At 38.0% G+C, this 21473-nt stretch overlaps 1 protein-coding gene across 5 annotated transcripts in view; it reads right to left on the reverse strand.

Moving 5' to 3' along the window:
* PRRG1 (proline rich and Gla domain 1) overlaps positions 1-21473 on the reverse strand; it is a 168759-nt gene that overhangs the window by 121814 nt on the left and 25472 nt on the right. Inside the window, exon 1 of one of the 5 annotated variants that reach the window (XM_073901935.1) lies at positions 2647-2719. The exons of the other annotated variants lie outside the window; for them this stretch is intronic. The gene's annotated coding sequence lies outside the window, so the exon portion shown is untranslated. Of the gene's footprint in view, positions 1-2646; positions 2720-21473 lie in introns of those variants that run through there. 5 annotated transcript variants of the gene reach the window in all.

A 21473-nucleotide genomic window follows, 5' to 3' on the forward strand; every position in this document is an offset into this window, starting at 1 on the left:
CCAGCAAAGATATAATTGAAGAGTGAAAACGAAGTAAAGATATTTACAGATAAAAGGAAACTAAAAGCATTTGTCACTGGCAGATTGGCTCTATAAGAAGTGCATTTGTTGGCAGCAAACTTGCACTGTAAGGAATGCTAAAAGTTATTTATATGGAAAGGAAATAGTACCAGATGGAATTGAGATACTCAGAAACGAATAAAGAGCACCCAAAATGGTAAATGGCTGAGTAAATGCAAAAGACTATTTTTTGCTTTTTTCCTCTACTTTTCTTTATAAAACAAATAATTCTTTAAAACTAAAACAGTGCAGGGGCGCCTGGGTGGCTCAGTCGTTAAGCATCTGCCTTCGGCTCAGGTCATGATCCCAGGGTCCTGGGATCAAGCCCTGCATCAGGCTCTCTACTCAGTGGGAAGCCTGCTTCTCCCTCTCCCTCTGCTTATTGTTCCCTCTCTCGCTGTGTCTCTGTCAAATAAATAAATAAAATCTTTTAAAAAAATAGTAAACTAAAACAGTGCCGTGTGTGTGTGTGTGTGTATGTGTGTGTGTCTAAGAAATGTAACAAAAGGACAGAGATGTGTGCCTGTAACTTTGTTGTAAGATTTCCACGTTTTACTGGTAGTACATTATTAATTAATGTACTGAGAAGTACATTAATAAAGTGGACTGTGAAAAGTTACGTTTGTACATTATAATCCCTAGGGCAGCCGCCATATAAAAAAAAAGTACAAAGAGTACAAGAAAAGAAAACCTAAAATATCAACAGAAAAAAATGAAAGGGAATCCTAAAAACATATTCAAATACTCTAAAAACAAGCAGGAAAGAGGAAGAGGGGAAAGAAAAACAGAGCTGTGTAGAAAATACAAAATAAAATACTAGGCCTAAGCCCAATCATGTCAGTAACTACAGTAAAGATTACCAAATTAAATGCTCCAGTGATTGTCAAAAGGCCAAAGTAAAACAAACCACACAAATATACACTGCTTACAATTCTCCCTGTCCCTCTGCCTCTCCCCGCACTTGTGCGTGCTCCTTCTCTCTTTAAAATAAATAAATCTTTTTATTTTTTAAAGAGAGAAATAGACAATTCCCCAATCATATTTGGGGACTTTAACCCCTATCTCAGCAATGGACTGACTGAATTAGGGGGAAAATCAACAAAGGCATGGAACTAAACAACATTACCAGACACTTTGACCTATATTTGAAAAACATACCCAATAATGGCAGAGTACATATTCTTTTTGGGTTTACATGGTACACTTATCAGGACAGGCCATATTCTAGGTTATAAAACAAGTCTCAATTTTTAAAAAATGAGATCATACAGAGTATGTTCTCTGACCACAATAAAATTAAATTAGAATACAGTTTTAGGCACAGGACCACCCTCAAGTTTGGGACTCACCAGGACTCAACAGTAGGTTATACTCATGGCTAAGATTTATCACACCAAAGGGTACAAAGTAAAAGCATCAGGAAAAGATATGCATTGGGTAGAACCCAGAAAGGCCAGATATAGGCTTCTTAGATATGTTTTCTCTCTAGAAGCAAAATACAGAGACATATGTAAAATATCTCTGCCCAGGGAAGGGCAGAAAGAGCATTTGAGTTTCGGCGTTCATGACTTCTACAGAGGGCTGGTCATGTAGGCACATCCTGCTATGCAACCAGCCATGGTAATTGAAACTCAGGACCCCACTAATGAATCCAGGTACACATGATCAATCTGCATGTCTGTACAAAGCAAGTCGGACTAACAGGTACAGCACAGTCTATTGCTCCTGATGTACAAAACAAAATCAAGCATTAAAATAAAAACATTCAAAGGGCCACATTCCCAGGGGTTGACCAAGAGTCAACCATGGTTCCAGGTTCCCTTAGAGTCATGGAGTTAGCAACCAGGCCCACTGTGTTAACATTTTCCTCACAAACAGCAATATGAAAACCAGGAAAACCCTACATATTTGGAAAGTAAATAATAAAACTCAAACTAATCACTGGATCAAGATATATAAGTCAGAGAAACTGGACAATATTTTGAACTAAGTGGTAATGAAAATACAACATCAAAATCTGTGAAATGCAGTTAAAGTAGCACTTAGAGGGAAATTTATACTCTTAAATGCCTACATTAAAAATGACAATACAAAACCAAAAAAAGTATTATGGAAAATTTTCCAAAGATATATAAGCAGAAATTACCCTCCATGGTATCTTCTATTTTTTCCAGATCTGAGGCCAGAATAAGAATGTTTTATAGATGCTTGTATGGTAAAACATTTGGTTTTCTTGGAAACCAAAATACTATAGACTGAAGAAACCACAGGATCTAAGAGCAGGAGGTAACCACCTCCTGAGTAGGAATGCACCATTTAAAGAACACCATTCTGGGGTGCCTGGGTGGCTCAGTTGTTAAGCGTCTGCCTTCGGCTCAGGTCATGATCCCAGGGTCCTGGGATCGAGCCCCACATCAGGCTCCCTGCTCAGCGGGAAGCCTGCTTCTCCCTCTCCCACTCCCCCTACTTGTGTTCCCTCTCTTGCTGTGTCTCTCTCTGTCAAATAAATAAATAAAATCTCAAAAAAAAAAAAAAGTACACCATTCTGAGGAGGCCCAAACACTGTGATTATGCTTTGTTTCCTACCACACTGAGGGGTGAGTGGTGGGGGTAGAGAGGGAGGCAGCTTCAGAATCTGTGCAGTCTTTCCAGTTGTATAAATAAGACTTTCTAATGAGCAGGTCTTGGTATTTTCCTTGGCCTGCATATGTGAGAAAAGGGTAATTCCATTAGAAAGCCCTGGCTTCTATCCACCTGCAAACTGGGGACCCCATTCTGCCCACAGACAAGTATAAGGCTCAAAGAGCATGTCATGGTACATAAAGCAGCTGAGTATTTGTCCAGTGAGAGTCCTAGTGTATCACAAAGTCAAACATTCCCAAAGGAGCAGCACCGTGGCTGATGGGGCCACAAGTATTACTACCACAATTATTAGACTGCCTTGCCACACTTCCATAGATTCAGCAGGTAAAGAGATAATGAGCTCAAATGGATTCAAACAATTTATTACTTACATAGACAGCAAAATCAAAACCAGCATGGTGTCAATTTCCCTAGTTCCCATATGATGACATCAAACAGGAGGGGCCAGATGACAGACAATCCAAGTGAATGTGTCATGCTGCTGTCAAGGAGCCACCTCTAAACTGAACCAAAGCAGTTTTATAAAATTTACAAAAACACCTGAAGTTGTACCCCACAGGATACAAGGTGGAAAGTCCTGCACTCAGCTGAAACTAGGAGATGGGTGAGAAATGTCCTGATGGCAGTTTCCCACAAGATATAGTATGAGAAGCTGCCTCATGGCAGGTCCTCACCAGCTGCTTTATCTACCCTTGCTCTGGGAGGCATCACAGGGCATTTTGCCAAGACTTAAGTCAGATTACAGTCAAACATTGCCCCCGTGGCCTGAAAGAAGACATACAAGGCTGCCAAGGTGCTGCAGAGAGAAGCTTTTCTACAATATGCTGAACTTACCTGCTTCTCTGGAATCCAGAAGTACAAGAATGATGTTCAATGCCAAGATTTCTGAAGCACTTACTAAGAGGTGACAGAGTAATTTCAGGTGGGGCCTAAATTAGTTAAAAGAAAGTCATGGTGAAGTAGGATGAGTGTGAAGTTTTTAACAGAATATCCTCTGTCATCTACCTGTACAGGCTAATGGAGTTCACCACTCCATATACAGGCACCCTTGAAACAAGGGGCCTATTTGTGGGAGGTATGTGCAGTGCACAAAGAAGGAAGCACTGCATCAGGTGGATGACTTCCCTAACCACTCACTCTTGGTCCGACAGGATATTCTCGGGGTCTGGTAATACTCTCTGGAATTAATGCTGCTTAAATGCTCATTAAATAGAGTAGGGTCAGTCAAAGGTTATGGTTCTGAAACAACCAGTGCACTATAAGCAGAAACATCTACTCCAGAGAGTGCTGGAACTTTAGGCTGTAAACAAACTCGTATCAGAGCTCTCTGAAACAGTGTGCCTTAGTCCTGGCTAACTGGGGAACCTACAACAAAAAAGGTATGAATTACATTTCTTTAAATACAGATATGAACAGACAGCTAATGGATGATCATACAGCAACTAAGATTTACCTATACTAAAATGAAGGTTAGAAGTGCATTAACTTTCGATTATCTTAAAAGAATCCATAGCTTCCATCAATACTACATAAGGACTTAAACATTTTTGGAATAAAAAGAATGAAACACTCCTTATAAATTTCTTTTTAATATGACTAAATGTAGGAAGGTAATGTTTAAGATTTCTTTGGCAACATTATAGAGAGACAACATTTAACTTAATTAAAGCTGTTTGAAGACAATTCATATACTGTTTTAGAAAACAGGTCCCAGCCAGTGTGTGATGGAGAAAGAAGAAGCGAAACCACATGCCATTGTAGTAATGTAATAGGAAAAAAAATAACACCATCAGCTGAAGTCCAGTAACTGTAGCACAAGAAGGGGAAACCATGGATAGGCCTAGAGAAGCAGGTAAAAGTTAACAGCACAATGTCACTGGGCAGGCCCTCTGTGAGGACTGGAAGGAAAAATAACCCACAAAACAATCTATGGTCTACTATCCAGTTAAGAAAGAAACAGATAATGGAAGAAAAATCCACAAAAAACCTAGTGAGAGTTCTGTGATGTGAAGCCGCAATGAAAATTCAAGATACTATAACTGTCCTAATTAAGGGCTACCGACAGACACGAGGATAAGCTAAACCTGTAATGCAGTATAAACTCTCAAAGTAATTTACCAAGTCATATGACTTGTAGTCAATTAAGTATCAGATGAGAAATAAGAATTTAATGCCAAGACTTGTATTTTAGATAAAATTTGGAATGAGTCCTGTTATAAATGGTGATCAGAGTACACTCTCTCACACACTATGCTTGAGGAAAGAAGGTAATGAGAACAAGGCCCGTCTCCCGCCATCCCTGCTTGCATTAGGAAGGAGGAGGTCACAAGGGCACAGAAAAGCACCAAAAGACAAAAACTTCTCCAAAGAGGGTGATGCAGACTCCCGTTAGCCCCTTAATTTAGAGCTCCTAAGGCTAGGACCAAGACTGTGGTTTCTCCAAAGAAATGACCAAGGGAACCCCAAGTGTCACATTCATGCTTATACTCAGGCTGCTTTTTACCCAGAAGTCTTTATTCCGAATACAGCGCTTCCTTCCCCTTTAACAACATGGGACACAAAAAAAGTAGCCGAAACATAAGTGGGGTAGTGGGTGATGCGGAGAACAAAGGCAAAAGAAATGTAGACAAAATTAAATCTCCTTACAACTCGCAGCCCATTGACAAATACTGGAGACATTCCTCCAGGAACTCACAACTGCCTGAACATTAATGTTTTGCTAGAGGCAAAAAGCAACCTTAGCTTGACAATAGCCAGACCTCCAGGATCCTGTTAAGACTTCTTTAACATATGAAAATCCTTTTGGAAACTTCTTTTATTCTCTGCCCCTCCCAACTTAAAAGAATATAATCAATGGCTTCTCACAATCCCAGTGCAGCTCTCCCTGCTCAAAGGTCCTGCCCACCCCCCACCCCCATGCTTTAATAAAACCACCTTTTTGCACTGAAAAGGTCTCACGAATTCTTTCTTGACAATTCGCTCCAAGATTCCCACCATCACATCAGTGGGCAGGGGAAGAAGTTTTATTTAAGACATTTCAGTTTAAGGTACACTTTCATTTATATGACCCTGGATATTCAAGGAAAAATTCTGACTGGATATAGCTGTGGGAACTGTCAGTGTGCAGATGAAGCTGAAGTCATGGGCACGGTGGCATTATCTAGGGAAAGGGCAGAAGTCAAGGAAGGAGTTTCAGGGACTGAAAAAGTAAGAGATCAGGTAAGATGCTGTAGGTAAATGAAGTCTTCCGGAAATAGAGTTCATCATATGATATCAATTAACTTTTTGAGGGATCCAAAGGAAAAAACATTCATTAAAACACATCTTTACTCCACCAGAAGACGAGATCTAGGACTTAAATACTTACAGTCATCATCATCTGTTTTTACAGAAGAGTACAGTGAATAATCTAAGTCAACAATATTTGAATGGATAATCTCATCAATTCAACAAATATTTTTGAGTACCCACTTCATGCCTGCTACGGTGTTAAGAACAGGGAGATTACCCTTTCTAACTAATTTACATAGTATCCTTTCATTCATTCATTCATTCATTCATTCAACATTCATTAAGCACTTAATGCTTATTAGACGATGATGGTTGATGTTTAAAATGCATACAGAGTAAGCGTTTGATATTCACTTTCTCTTCCTAAACAGTTTTGGTGTGCTCGCTCTGTAAACTGGGAATGGGAAGAGGCAGCCCAAAAGCATGCTTCATGCAGTGGGACCTCCCAAAAAAAAGCTCCAAGACTTAGTGTCAGGGAGACTTGGATTAGAATTCCAGCTCTACCACATATTCCCAAGTGACCTGAGGCATTTAACCTCTCTGAATTGCAGTGACCTCACTATAAAACAGAGATAAATATCATATACCATAAAGGGTAATAAAAATAATGAAAGTAACACATCTAGTACAACATAGAAGGGTTATTGTCATTGTGGTTACTGCTCCTGTTATTATTACTATCAAGAAAGATGATCCATGTGGCCAGGAGTTATTATTATTACTACTACTATTGCTATTATTATTATTATTAAAGAACATAACCCACGTGGCCAAGAGTTGCTTGAGAGATGAGGAGATAAAATAGTTCAGACAATCTTCTGAGTTATAAACTCAGTATACTCCTGTGAAGAACAGACCAGCCAAGAATGGGTCTGGGTTCTGGAGAAAAAACAAAATTCCACTCTACACAGGATTTGCTTCAGTCCCCTTCCTGGTCTTCTGAGGGCCCTGACACCAGCCCTGTTGTAGCAGACTAGAGAATACCCAATATAGATGCAAGGAGTCAAGGAATATTCATCATCCTGACCCTTGGTGTTGGGAACCAGGCAGAGATCAAGTAGGTAAAGACAATATAGATGCTCTGACCACCCCTGGCTCTAAGGCTGAGACTGTAGCACAGAAATAGCCCCAGTTAAATGGTTAAGAACCGAAACACAACCAGGGAACCTAAACAGAAAAAGCAGAAGCCAACTCAGAAAGGTTAGGCATATGCAACCCTTGAGAAAGTGAATAGCTGGGTACATAACAGTGGATGGGACTTTCTAAGAGCACTGTGAAGCGTGGTGCCCATAAGTTGGAGGCTTTGAGTACCTGTAGTTGGGCAGATTTGAGTTAAGAACTGGTAATAAATGACTGGGTAGACCAGTAAAAGAGATATGATTACAGTGTTAGTAAAGAAGTAATAAACTCTGAACTAGGACAATAGCAGTGGGATGGACTAGTGAACTTTGCAAAGGTCAGTTCTATAAACTGAGTGAACATTCACAGTTTAGAGAATAAAATATAAATAAAATGTTAATAATAAATATTAACATCTACCATTTATATTTTAAAGAAAATGTTAAATTCAAAGAACACACTGATTTTGCAATATAATTAATACGAATACAACAAAAACATCTGAAGACTGACATTTAAAGACTGCTAATGGGGGCGCCTGGGTGGCTCAGTCGGTTAAGCATCCAACTCTTGATTTTGGCTCAGGTCATGATCTAAGGGTCATGGGTTCGAACCCTGTGTCATTAGGCTCTGTGTTCAGTGGGGAATCTGCTTGAGGTTCTCTCTCCCTCTCCCTCTGCCCTCTCCCCTCACCCCGTGTGCACAATCTCTCTCTCAAATAAATAAATAAATCTTTAAAAAAAATAAAGATTGCTTCTGAGTCTAAAGAATTATTTTTTACTTCTCTATGTAATAATATTTTCTTGGTAAATCCTAAAGAAAAATGAGTGAGATAATGAAGCATGATAAAATTACATGGGAAAATAAATATATCCTTGCCGAAATCATTATTCTGGTCCCATGAGTAAGACTAACACAGAGAAAGAAACTAGAATATGTTCCATTAACTTTTTTTTTTTTTGCAGTGACAGCAAATTTTAAAACTAGGCATATGTTTCTAACTTTGCTAGCTTTCTCCCTGAAGGAAACACGTCAAAGAGGATTACTGTGGCAAGTTAATCATATGGATTTTTTTTTTATAACAAAACTGGAATGCATAACATTAGAAACCAAACCACAAAGAACAGGCATACTGGAGACAAATTGGAGCAGATACACAGAACATACAGTGCCTTGAACAAGACTTTGCCACTCGAAAAGGAAGGAACTGATTACCTAGGACTCCAGAATAACACATATCTTCTAAGACACAGTTTGGAAAGAAGGGAAATAATTTTTTCCAAGTCAGGAACATAAAATATAACACATCTTCCTAAAGAAATCCTGGGCTCTAAATTCCAAGGCACTGAACCTAAGAAGTTCAAACTGTTGTTTAAATTATGACCCATTTAACTGCCAAGGCTTTCAAGAAGATAATGAGTGCTATCAAAAATTCATCATTAGTATCTGAATGAGCTTGAAAAGAAGTATACCAGTTATTACCACCCAATAATGGAGAAAGCAAAGCAACCATTGCACATTTTTAAGAGCTCTGATTATCCCACAAGACAGTGGCACTTTATTTGATTCTCACTTCATTATGCTCAATAACACTCTTTTTCCTTTCTCAATAATTCTTGAGAGGGGCACCCTGGGGGCTCAGTCAGTTAAGAGGCTGACTTGATTTTGCCTCAAGTCATGATCTCAGGGTCCTGAGATGAAGCTCTGCGTTGGGCTCTGCGCTCAACGGGGAGTCTGCTTGAGATTGTCCCTCTCCCTCTCCCTCTACCGCCGCTGCATGCACTCACGCTCTCTCTCTCTCTCTTAAAATAAATAAAGCTTAAAAGAAGCATTCTTCAGAAGAATTAAAGTTTCAATTTTACAAACGGTAAAGCTAGAACACACACTTTTTTTTTAACATTTTTTTATTTTGTTATGTTAATCACCATACATTACATCATTAGTTTTTGATGTACTGTTCCATGATTCATGGGTTAGCCTGGTGATGGGTATTAAAGAGGGCACATACTGAATGGAGCACTGGGTGTTATAGAACACACACTCTTTACACAGCAAAGGTGTTCAGTAAATGCTGAATTAAAATTTGACATATATTGTATAAAGCCATTTCCTTAAGAGACTCTAAAAGTCCACTTGTACTGACAATATTATATGTATGACTCCCAAGGTTTTCAGGGTAACCGAATTACTTTGTCACTGTGGAAAAAGTGTTGCAATACCAAGAGGTTGTCTTCTAAGCCCTGTGAATGGGGGGGGGGGGGGAAATCAAAACACCTGAGTAATTACTTCCTGTCAAAAGTTCAAAAAAAATTTTTTTACCTTGTCTATTGCTCCCATACATATCCAAGTGAGCACACATACATGTATACATGTGCACCAATTTGTCCTTTGGAATTCTGCCTTACCTAAAAATTAGCTACACGAAATAATGTCGACAAAACCTTACCTACAACTAGAAATCCAATGTGAGAAATTTTACAGGACTATATCGCTAATATTTTATTCAAATAGTATCTTCAGTTTACATTATATTGATGAAAACATCCATTTTAAATATGAAATAACTTGTTTCCTCCAAGCCCCCAACTCTGGAAAATGAAACTTAGCAAAGGACAGTTTCCCATCTTTCCTATTCCAGCAGAAAATCTCTACAGTAAATTACCCGAGCTATTCAAAGCATATGAAGCAGGTGAAAATGGGATGCACTAGAGCCTTATTATTACTCCAGGTATTGTCTACAGAAGAGCAACAGCAGTGTCACACGGAAGCTTGTTAAAAAGGTAAAATCTCAGAATACCTTCCAGACCTTCCAAACCAGAATCTACATTTTAACAAAATTCCCAAGGGATGCATGTTCACACCAATGTTAGAGAAGTATCAAACTAATGAATTTATCCTGTGAATGTAAGGATGAGCAAAAAAAAAAAAAATGTATATAGAGATGATCCAATTTATAGAAAGGTCAAAACAAGCAAAAAATAACTAATATTTAGAGACAATTAGGTGGTAAAAGTCTAAAGAAAAGCAACAGGGGACTTCTAGCTTCCAGGCTGGCACACAAACTCAGAAATCACAACTCTCTCTTAACAAATAAAACATTGATCAAACTGAAAATACAACTTTTCTTAAATACATCAGAGAAGTGAGATGACAGACAAACCACTGCCCCCAAACTGGAAAGACAAGCAGATACGGAGAATCATAACTTAACCAAGCAGAAACCCAAGAGCAGAAACCTCAGAGGGAACCAGTGCCAAGGTAGGACAACATGAACTATAAGTGATGAATTGCTGGAGATGCGGTATAGACAAGTACAAGAGTTAAACCCTTAAGGTGGACCCAGTCACGGGAGGCCCCACACTTCTGTGACATTTACCTTCAGGGGCTAGAACTGGTTCTCACATTAAATGGTGGGAAAAAATTCCCTTATGCTTCCAGTGTAAGGAGGGGAAAAGGAGTCTTTGAAACATGCCCGAGCACTCCGTTCTTCATAACAAGGACTTCCCTCAGGAGAACCTATTTTACCAGAGCCTAAAAGAGCCAAACCTACCCAGGAGTAGAGAAATACACAACCCTAGCCCCCTCTAACCATACCACCACCTAAGGGGGAATAAAAACAGAAGCACCGGCGAAGTTCACGGTCCAGGCATTACAGGCTCACCAAACACTGGGATCAATCACAAGACTAAAGAACATTTCCCCTACCTCCACACTTTACTACAACATTACTAAAGGCCTAGCTACAGCAGTTCCTTTTACCCAGTACATCATGCTTACTATTCAACAAAAAATTGCAAGGCATAGGAAAAGGAAAAAAAATCACAGGATGAAGAGACTGAACAAATATCAGAACCAGAGTCAGATATGGCAGGAATGTTGGAATTATCAGACCAGGAATTCAAAAATATTAGGATTAATATGCTATGGGCTTTAATTGAAAAAAGCAACATGTAAGAATAGACATAATAGAAGCAGAGAGATGGAAATTCTAAGAAAGAATTTTTAAAAATACTACCAATCAAAAATGCTGTAACAGAAATAAAGAATGCCTTTGATGGATCATTAGTAGACTAGACATGGCTGAGGAAATAGTCTCTAAGCTTGAAAATGGGGGAGAAGAAATTTCCAAAACTGAAAAGAAAAAAAAAGAGGCTGAAAATAAAAAACAAAACAAAATATCCAAGAACTGTGGGACAAGTACACAAGGTAACATATGCATAATGAGAAGATCAGAAAACAGAAATAGAGAAAGGAACAGAAGCAATATCTGAAGCAATAATGACTGAGAATCTCCCCAATAAATGTCAGATACCAAATCATAGATTCAGAAATCTCAGAGAACAGCAAGCAGGATAAATGCTAAAACAAACTCAACTACAAGTAGGCAATCATAGTCAAACTGCAGAAAATCAAAGACAAAAAATATTTAAAGAAACCAGAGGGAAAAAAACACTTTGCCTATAAAGGAGCAAAGGTAAAAATTACAACTGACTTCCCCTCAGGAACCACACAAGCAAGAAGGGAGTGAAGTGAAATATTTATAGTGTTGAGAGAAAAAAGTCCACCAATAAAGAATTTTGTACCCTGAAAAATTATCTTTTGAAAAGGAAGGAGAAATAAAGACTTTCTCAACAAACAAAAGTTGAGGGAATTTTTTGCCAAGTACATCTGCCTGGCAAGATATGTTAGAAGTTTAGAGAGAAGAAAATAATATAGGTCTAATCTACATACACACACACACACACACACAAGAGCATCAAAAAATGAATAGCTAAAGGTAAAACTTAAAAACTTTAATTTTTCTTATTCTTAATTGACCTAAAAATAACAGTTTGAAAAATAAGAGAGAACATTTTGTTCAAAATAGCAACAATGTATTCAATTATGAATGGTTATATATATAATATGCTTATGTCTAACTGATGAATGACAACAATGATACAGGAATGGAAAAGAGGAATTTGGAATATTTTGTTATTATAAGGTACTTGCATTACCCATGAAGTGGTACAGAATTATTTGAAAATGGAACAGGATTAGTTGGAAAGATGCATTTTGCAAATGCTAGGGCAACCACTAAAAAAGTTTAAAAAAAAAAAAGGAAGCATAATTAATATATTAGGAAATGAGAGAAAAAGAAAACATATAAAATGCCCAAAACCACAAAAGGCAGAAAAAAATAGGGAAGACAAACACAAAGAACAAGGGCAACAAATAGAAAACAGTAACAATTACGGTAGATATTAATCCAACAATGATCTGAATACACCAATTAAAAGAGAATGTCAGACTGGATTAAAAAAATCAATTATATGTTGTATACATGAAAAACATTTTAAATATAAAGAGCTATATAGATAAAAAGTAAAAGGATGGAGAAAGATATAGCATGCTATCAACTAATCAAAAGAAAGCAGAAATAACTTATATAAATTTCAGATGGAGCAGACTTCTGGGCAAGGAAAATTATCAGAGATAAAGAGGATCATTACACAATGATAAAGGGGTCAATTCTCCAAGAAGACATAGCAATCGTTAATGTGTATGCACATAACAATGAAATGTCAAAATATGTGGGGCAAAAACTAATACAACTGATAAGGAGAAAAAGAATAATCCCCTACTGTAGCTGCAGACTTTAACACTCCTCTAACAGAAATGGACAGATCCACCAGGCAGAAATTCAATAAATACCTAAACAGCACTATCAACCAATTGGATATAATTGGTATCGACAGACTACTTCATCCTACAAAGTGCACATAGATGACTCTCTCTCTCTCTGCACCCCACCCCTGCTCACGCACATGCTCTCTCTCTCAAATAAATCCTTAAAAAATATTTTGAACTAAATGAAAATGCAACTTATCAAATACTATGGGGTGCACTGAAAGCAGGGCTTAAGAGGGAAATTTATAGCACTGAATGCTTATATTAGAAAAGAGGATCTAAAATCAACAATCTAAGCTTCCACCTCAGAAAACTAGAAAGAGAGCAAATTAAAAGCAAATAAAAATTAGAGATTATCAATGAAATTGAAAACAAGAAATCAATAGAGAAAATAAATAAAACCAAAACCTGATTCTTTGAAAAGATCTATAAAATTGATAAACCGCTAGCCAGGCTAAGAGAACAAATTACAGTATCAGAAATGAAAGAAGAGATATCACTATAGATCATATGGATATTAAAGAGTTAATAAAGGATTATTATGAATAAAGCTATGCCTACAAATTTGATAACTGCAATGAAATGAAGTGATTTAATGAAAGAGACAATCTGCCAAAACTCACACAAGAAAAAAAATAGACAATATGAATAGGCCTATGAAGTTGAATCAATAATTAACAACCTTCCAAAACAGAAAGCGATAGGCCCAGATGGACTTACCTGTGAATGCTATCAAACACTTAAGGAGAGATCATACCAATTTTCTACAGTCTCTTCCAGAAGACAGAAACCAAGGGAATACTTTTCTAGCTCATGAGGCCAGAATTACCCTAATACCAAACCAAAGACATTACAAGAAAACTAAAGATCAATCCCTCTCATGAACATAACATGCAAAAATCCTAATACAAAAATCCTAATACAAATTGTTGGTAAATCAAATCCAATAATGTATAAAAAGAATTATACACCATAACCAAGTAAGATTTCTCAGGTATGCAAGGTTGTTTCAACAAAGACAAATTAATGTAATCCATCACATCAACAGACTAAAAAAGAAAAATCGTTAAAAAAAAGAAAAACCATACAATCCTATCAATAGATGACAGAAAAGGACTTTACAAAATTCAAAACTCATTCATGATAAAAAAAAAAAACTCAGCAAATTAGGAATAGAGATGTTGTCGACTTGTTAAAGAACATATACAAAAAACCTACAGCTAACATCATACTTAGTAGTGAGAAACTCAAAATTTTCCCACTATCAGGAACAAGGCAACAATGTCCCCTCACTGCTCTTTTTCAACATTATATTGGAAGTCCTAGCTAATGCAACAGGACAAGAAAAGTAAATAAGAGTTATACAAGATTGGGAAATAAACCAAACTGTCTTTGTTTCCAGATGACATTATCGTCAATGTAGAAAATCTAAAAGAATCAACAAAAAAATTCCTGGAACTAATAAGCAATTATAGCAATGTTGTATAAGATTAATATATAAAAATTAATCAATTTCCTATATGCCAGCAATAAATCAGTAGAATTTGAAATTAAAAATACATTACCATTTACATTAACACCCCCAAAATGAATTATGTATAAATCTAACAGAATATATACAAAATATTTGAGGAAAACTACAAAATTGTGATGAAAGATATCAAAGAACTAAATAAATGGGGAAATATTACATGTTCATGAATAGAAGGACTCAATATTGTCAAGATGTAAGCTCTTCTCAAGTTGACCCATAGATTCAACACAATCCCAATCAAAATCCAGCCAAGTTATTTTGTGGATATTGACAAACCTACCCAATATTTATAAAGAGAAGCAAAAGACCTAGAACAGCCAACTCAATACTAAAGGAGAACAAAGAAGACTAAAACTACCCTATTTACAGATTTATTATAAAGGTACAGTAATCAAGAGAGTGTGGTATTGGTAAAGATTACTAAGACGTTAATGGAAAAGAATAGAGAGCCCAGAAACAGACCCACATACAGTCAACTGATTGTTGACAAAGGAGCAAAGGCAATACAATGGAGCAAAGACAGTCCTTTCACCAAATGTGCTGGAACAACTTGCAAAAAAGAATCTAAACACAGACCTTACACCCTTCAAAAATTTTAACTCAAAATGGATCACAGGGGCGCCGGGGTGGCTCAGTCATTAAGTGTCTGCCTTCAGCTCAGTCATGGTCCCAGGGTCCTGGGATCGAGCCCCACATCGGGCTCCCTGCTCAGCGGGAAGACTGCTTCTCCCTCTCCCACTCCCCCTGCTTGTGTTCCCTCTCTTGCTGTGTCTCTGTCATATAAATAAAATCTTAAAAAAAATGGATCACAGACTACATATAATGCAAAACTATAAAACTCCTGGAATATAACATAGGTGAAAACCTAACTGACCTTTGGTATGGCAATAACTTTTAGACACAACACTAAAGGCATGTTCTGTGGAAGAAATAATTGATAAGCTAGATTTCATTAAAATTAAAAACTTCTGGGGCACCCGGGTGACTCAGACAGTTAAGTATCTGCCTTCGGCTAAGGTCATGATCCTGGGGTCCGGGGATCAAGTCCCCCATCAGGCTCCCTGCTCAGCAGGGAGTCTGCTTCTCCCTCTACCCTTCCCCCTGCTTGTGATCTCTTTCTTTCTTTCTCACTCTCTCGCTCTCTAATAAGTAAATAAAATCTTTTTTTAAAGATTTTATTTATTTATTTGACAGAGAGAGACACAGTGAGAGAGGGAACACAAGCAGGGGGAGTGGGAGAGGGAGAAGCAGGCTTCCCATGGAGCAGGGAGCCCGATGATTGCAGGACCCTGGGATCATGACCTGAGCGGAAGACACACGCTTAACGACTGAGCCACCCAGGCGCCCCTAAATAAATAAAATCTTTTAAAAAATTAAAAACTTCTGCTCTGTGAGAGGCAATGTCAAAAGAATGAGAGGAAAAGCCACAGACTGAGAGAAAAATAAACATGTGAAGGCCTATTATCCAAAATATACAAGGAACTCTTAAAACAATAAAATGAACAATCTAATTTAAAAATGGGCAAAGGACCTGAAAAGACACCTCATCAAAGAAGATATACTGATAGCAAGTAAACATATGAAAAGATGTTTAATATCATGTCATTAGTGAACTCCAAACTAAAACAATGAGATATCACTACACACCTATGTGAATGGCCAAAATCCAAAACACTGGCAAAACTAAATGCTGGTGGAGACGTGGAGCAACAGGAATATGAGAATGCAAAATGGTATAGCCACTTTGAAAAACAGTCTGCCTGTAGGTTTAGTAGGTTAATGTATAAATAAATTGTGGTACATCCAGACAATGGAATGTGAGTCAGCGCTAAAAAGAAATAAGCTATCAAGCCATGCAAAGACCTGGAGAAAGCTTAAATGCATATTACTAATTGAAAGAAGCCAATTCGAAAAGGCTACATACTATGATTCCAATGATATGACACTATGGAAAAGGCAAAACTAGAGAGACAGTAAAAAGATACATTGGTTGTAGGGATGCGGGGAGGGGATGGAGAGGTAGATAAACAGGATTTTTTTTAAAGATTCTATTTATTTATTTGAGAGAGCGTGAATGGGGGGAGATGGCGCAGAGGGAGAAGGAGAGAGGGAGAAGCAGACTCCCCTCCACTGAGCAGGGAGCCAGATGTGGGGCTCAATCCCAGGACCTGAAGATATCACCTGAGCCAAAGGCAGACACCTAACAGGCTGAGCCACCCAGGCACCCCAGAACACAGGATTTTTTAGAGCAGTAAAACTATTCTGTAAGACACCACGATAGCAGATACAGGTCATTAAATGTTTGTCCAAACCCACAGAGTGTACAACACCAAGAGTGAACATTAATGTAAACTATGGACTTCAGGTAATAAAAATGTGTCAATGTAAGTTCATCAGTTGTAACAAATGTACCACTGTGTTGCAGGATGCTGGGTGGGGGGGACTGTGTCTGTGGACAGCGGGCATATGGGAACTCTCTGTACTTCTCAATTTTGCTATGAACCTAAAATCCTCTAAAAATAGTTCATTAATATTTTTTTAAAGCAAAGGAGTGACCTCTTCTCTTCCCTTGTAATAATCTGATCCATTCCCAGAGCTTCCTATCCACCCACACCTCTTTCCTGAATTCCACCCAGATATCAAAGTCATCTTGAACTCAGCATGCTTAGTACTGAATTTGTGATCCTCCTCTCAAATTTTCTCCTCCTGCAATCTTCCATATCTCACTAAACGGCTACTCTATCCTTCCAGGTGCTCAGACCAAAATCCCTGGCATCATTCTTGACTCATCCTTTGTCATATTCCCCTACCAATTCTACTTCCAATTAAGTGAACACTCTTGTGATTCTTCTGCAAGCTGATGTCTGAGAACCACTGTGCTAAGTCATGTTTTAGATATATAGGAGGAATCTACAAATACAGGACTAGAGTTTGAACAGAGTAGATGTCAGTACATTTACATTTTGAAATTTACTGCTATTGAAATAACATTCCCCATAAGAAATGGCAATTAAAAATAACAATAGCTACCATTTTTAGGGCAATTAGTACGTGCTAAATATTATGATAAGCTGTAATATACCTGACCTCACTTATGAGGTAAATATACTCATTATTTTTATAGATGAAGAAACTGACAGAGAAAGGAGTTTAACAAATGCCTCCAGTTCCGTGCCCTTGACCACCATATTAGTGTCTCCTATCTAGAGTGGGAAAGAGAGTCTTGGACAGAACCCTAAGAAGATGACTCAGTGGAAGTGGCTGGGGTTAACCTGTCAAAGAATTAGAGTAAAAATCAGAAATATGGAGAGGAAGTCTAGGTGAGGAAAGTTTAAGAAGGAAGCCTTAACCACAACGGTTTGGAATATCCTTTTCAGTAAGTCAATCTGAAGAACACAGAGGATGTAGGTAGAACTTCTTTAAAAAGAAGTTTTATGGACTCTACTCATTCTCTCCAGGACCCAAGTTTTTCTCATAAAAACCAGGCATTAACTTGAGGTGTTTTGGCGTGAACAACAGTTAACATTCTTTCTTCTTTCTTTCTTTTTTAAGTGACGTGGAGGGGTGACTGGGTGGCCCAGTTGGTTAAGTGTCTGCCTTCGGCTCAGGTCATGGCCCCAGGGTCCAGGGATCAAGTCCCACATGGGGCTCCTGCTGGGAGGAGAGCCTGCTTCTCCCTCTCCCTCTGCCTGCCGCCACCCCTGCTTGTGTGCTCTGTCAAATAAACAAATAAAATCTTAAAAGAGAGAGAGAGACAGAAAAAGTACTTTTATGTTTAGGTGGAGAGGGGATAATCTGAGAGGACAAAAACAGAAGTTACTAATAGCCAGAATAGGTTCTCTGCATTGCTGGCACAGACTTAGACTAACCAAGTAGCCAATCCTGACTCATTTTTAGACTAAAGTATCATTTCTACTCACTTATAAGGTGAGTGATCATTTGCTCATGGTATTTTCTCCAGTTGGTAAATCCACTGAGTAGATGAAAGCTAGGTGTGGGGGGTGATGAGCTTGAGTGGTAAGGAGCAAAAGGAAAATAATTCCCTTCATGAACCAGAGGTGACTGTAAAGCCAACAATGCTGGTAGAGTTAAGACAGATGTCAAAGATGGGCTGCAGAAATAGGCAAAGCCTATGGAGGGCACTATAATGTGAAGAGGCCCATTAGCCAAATGCTCAAACCACCTTACGATTTAGGAGTATAATACAACTGATTAGTCTCTCTAATTGGTCTAATAGGTTACAGTTTCTTTAGTTGTATTAGCCTTCGAAGGATACCATCTGGCCAGCTTGATTCAGTTGTAAATTCCTAAATTCCAGCAGTGCCCTGTTAGTATCCTTCTACTAATTATTAATCTTCTGTTTCATGTTGACTTTTCACTACTATCAGTATCAGAAGTTGACCTGTTTTAAAATTTTGCCTTTTCCTGACACCTACTTTGTCTATATATGCAAAGCTTTTTGCACCTCTTTTAGAAGGATAAACCAGACTAATACATGGGAACTTATTTCCACACTTTTCTTATCCACATTCCAAATAATGTTGTTCAAATATGACATATAATTTCAGCATTCTGAATTTCTTCTATTACCCCATGAACAATAAACAATACGAATTATCAATCTACCAGCATTTATTAACATCTACGTGTAAGTGCATTTATTAGGCATTTAGTACATACCCAGCAGCCCTAGGTATTGGGGTAACAGAGAAGACTGAGGTTCTAGTTGCAAGACAAAAGTAAGACCAGTGGTATGTATCAGTTTAACAGAAAAGAGGGTGATTAATTCATTCTGGGGGAGATGGCAAATTTTTCCAAGAAAAATTTGGACTGAATCTGAAAGGATGAATAGGGGTTCATTAGGCACTGGAAAAGGGAAAAGGTATCACTCCCTCCCCCAAACTGATAATGTTTGTGGCATTTAACTTAAAATAACAGGAAAAGATGGACTAAAATGACAAGAAGAAATGCTGTTCACTTCGTGGGGGGGGAGGGTTGTGCCTTTAAACACACTTCAGATCTGAAAGCTAAATGTTTATATTGCTATATACTTTCCTCTTAGGACTGCCTTTGCTACATCCCAAAGACTTTGAACAGCTGTGTTTTCATTTTCATTTGTTTCCATGAATTTTTTAATTCTTCTTTAATTTCCTGGTTGACCCATTCATTCTTTAGTAGGATGTTCTTTAGCCTCCATGTATTTGAGTTCTTTCCAACTTTCCTCTTGTGATTGAGTTCTAGTTTCAAAGCATTGTGGTCTAAAAATATGCAGGGAATGATCCCAATCTTTTGTACCAGTAGAGACCTGATTTGTGAGCCACGATGTGATCTATAATGGAGAATGTTCCATGTGCACTAGAAGAGAATGTGTATTCTGTTGCTTTGGGATGGAAAGGTCTGAATATATCTGTGAAGTCCTTCTGGTCCAATGTGTCATTTAAAGCCCTTATTTCCTTGTTGTTTGCTTAGATGATCTATCCATTGCTGTGAGGGGGGGTGTTAAAGTCCCATACTATTATTGTATTATTGTCGATGTGTTTCTTTGATTTTGTTATTAATTGGCTTATATAATTGGCTGCTCCCATGTTAGGGGCATAAATATATAAAATTGTTAGATCTTCTTATAGGATAGACCCTTTAAGTATGATATAGTGTCCTTCCTCATCTCCTATTATGGTCTTTGGTTTAAAATCTAATTTGTCTGATATAAGGATTGCCACCCCAGCTTTCTTTTGATGTCCATTAGCATGCTAAATGGTTTTCCACCCCTTCACTTTCAATCTGGAGGTGTCTTTGGGTCTAAAATGAGTCTCTTGCAGACAGTATATCAATGGGTCTTGTTTTTTTTATCCATCTGATAACCTGTGCCTTTTGATTGGGGCATTTAGCTCATTTACATTCAGGGTAACTACTGAAAGATATGAATTTAGTGCTGTTGTATTGCCTGTAAGGTGACTGTTACTGTATATTGTCTCTGTTCCTTTCTGGTCTATGTTACATTTAGGCTCTCTCTTTCCTTAGAGGACCCCTTTCAATATTTCTTGTAGGGCCAGTGTGGTGGTCACAAATTCTTTTAGTTTTTGTTTGTCCTGGAAGACTTTTATCTCTATTTTCATTGACAGCCTAGCTGGATATAGTATTCTTAGCTGCACATTTTTCTTGCTTAGTGCCCTGAATATATCATGCCAGTCCTTTCTGGCCTGCCAGGTCTCTGTGGATAGGTCTGCTGCCAATCTAATGTTTCTACCATTGTATGTTACAGACCTCGTGTCCCGAGCTGCTTTCAGGATTTTCTCCTTGTCTCTGAGATTTGTAAGGTTTACTATTAGATGTCGGGGTGTTCAAAGATACAAATGTAGTGATCCGAGGGGGCACCCGCACCCCAATGTTTATAGCAGCAATGTCCACAACAGCCAAACTATGGAAAGAGCCTAAATGTCCATCAACAGATGGATAAAGATGTGGTGTGTGTATGTACACATATATATGTATATATACACACAATGGAATATTATGCAGCCATCAAAAAAATGAAATCTTCCCATTTGGGCATTTTGCTAAGTGAAATAAATCAATCAGAGAAAGATAATTATTATATGATCTCACTGATATGAAGAATTTGAGAAACAAGGCAGAGGATCATTGGGGAAAGGAGGGAAAAAATGAAACAAGATGAAACCAGAGAGGGAGACAAACGATAAGAGACTCAATCTCAGGAAACAAACTGAGAGTTGCTGGAGTGGTGGGAGGTGGGAGGGATGGGGTGGCTGGGTGATGGACAGTGGGGAGGATATGTGCTATGGGGAGCACTGTGAATTGTGTAAGACTGATGAATCACAGACCTGTAACCCTGAAACAAAAAATACACTATATGTTCATTTAAAAAAAATTATCTAATGAAGAATGACAGAAAAAAAAATGATGTCAGGGTGTTAACCTATTTTTATTGATTTTGAGGGGGGGGGTTCTCTGTGCCTCCTGGATGCCTGTTTCCTTCCCCAAATTAGGGAAGTTCTCCACTATAACTTGCTCCAACACACCTTCTGCCCTCTGTTTCTTCTTCTTCTGGGATCCCAATTATTCTAATATTGTTTTGTCTTATGGTATCACTTATCTCTCGAATTCCCCCCTCATGATCTGGTAGTTATTTATCTCT

The sequence above is a fragment of the Callorhinus ursinus genome, unplaced genomic scaffold (genome assembly GCF_003265705.2).
Source record: "Callorhinus ursinus isolate GAN/ISIS: 27379988/994484 unplaced genomic scaffold, GSC_fseal_2.0 scaffold16, whole genome shotgun sequence".
In the NCBI taxonomy this organism is placed as follows: Eukaryota; Metazoa; Chordata; class Mammalia; order Carnivora; family Otariidae; genus Callorhinus; species Callorhinus ursinus.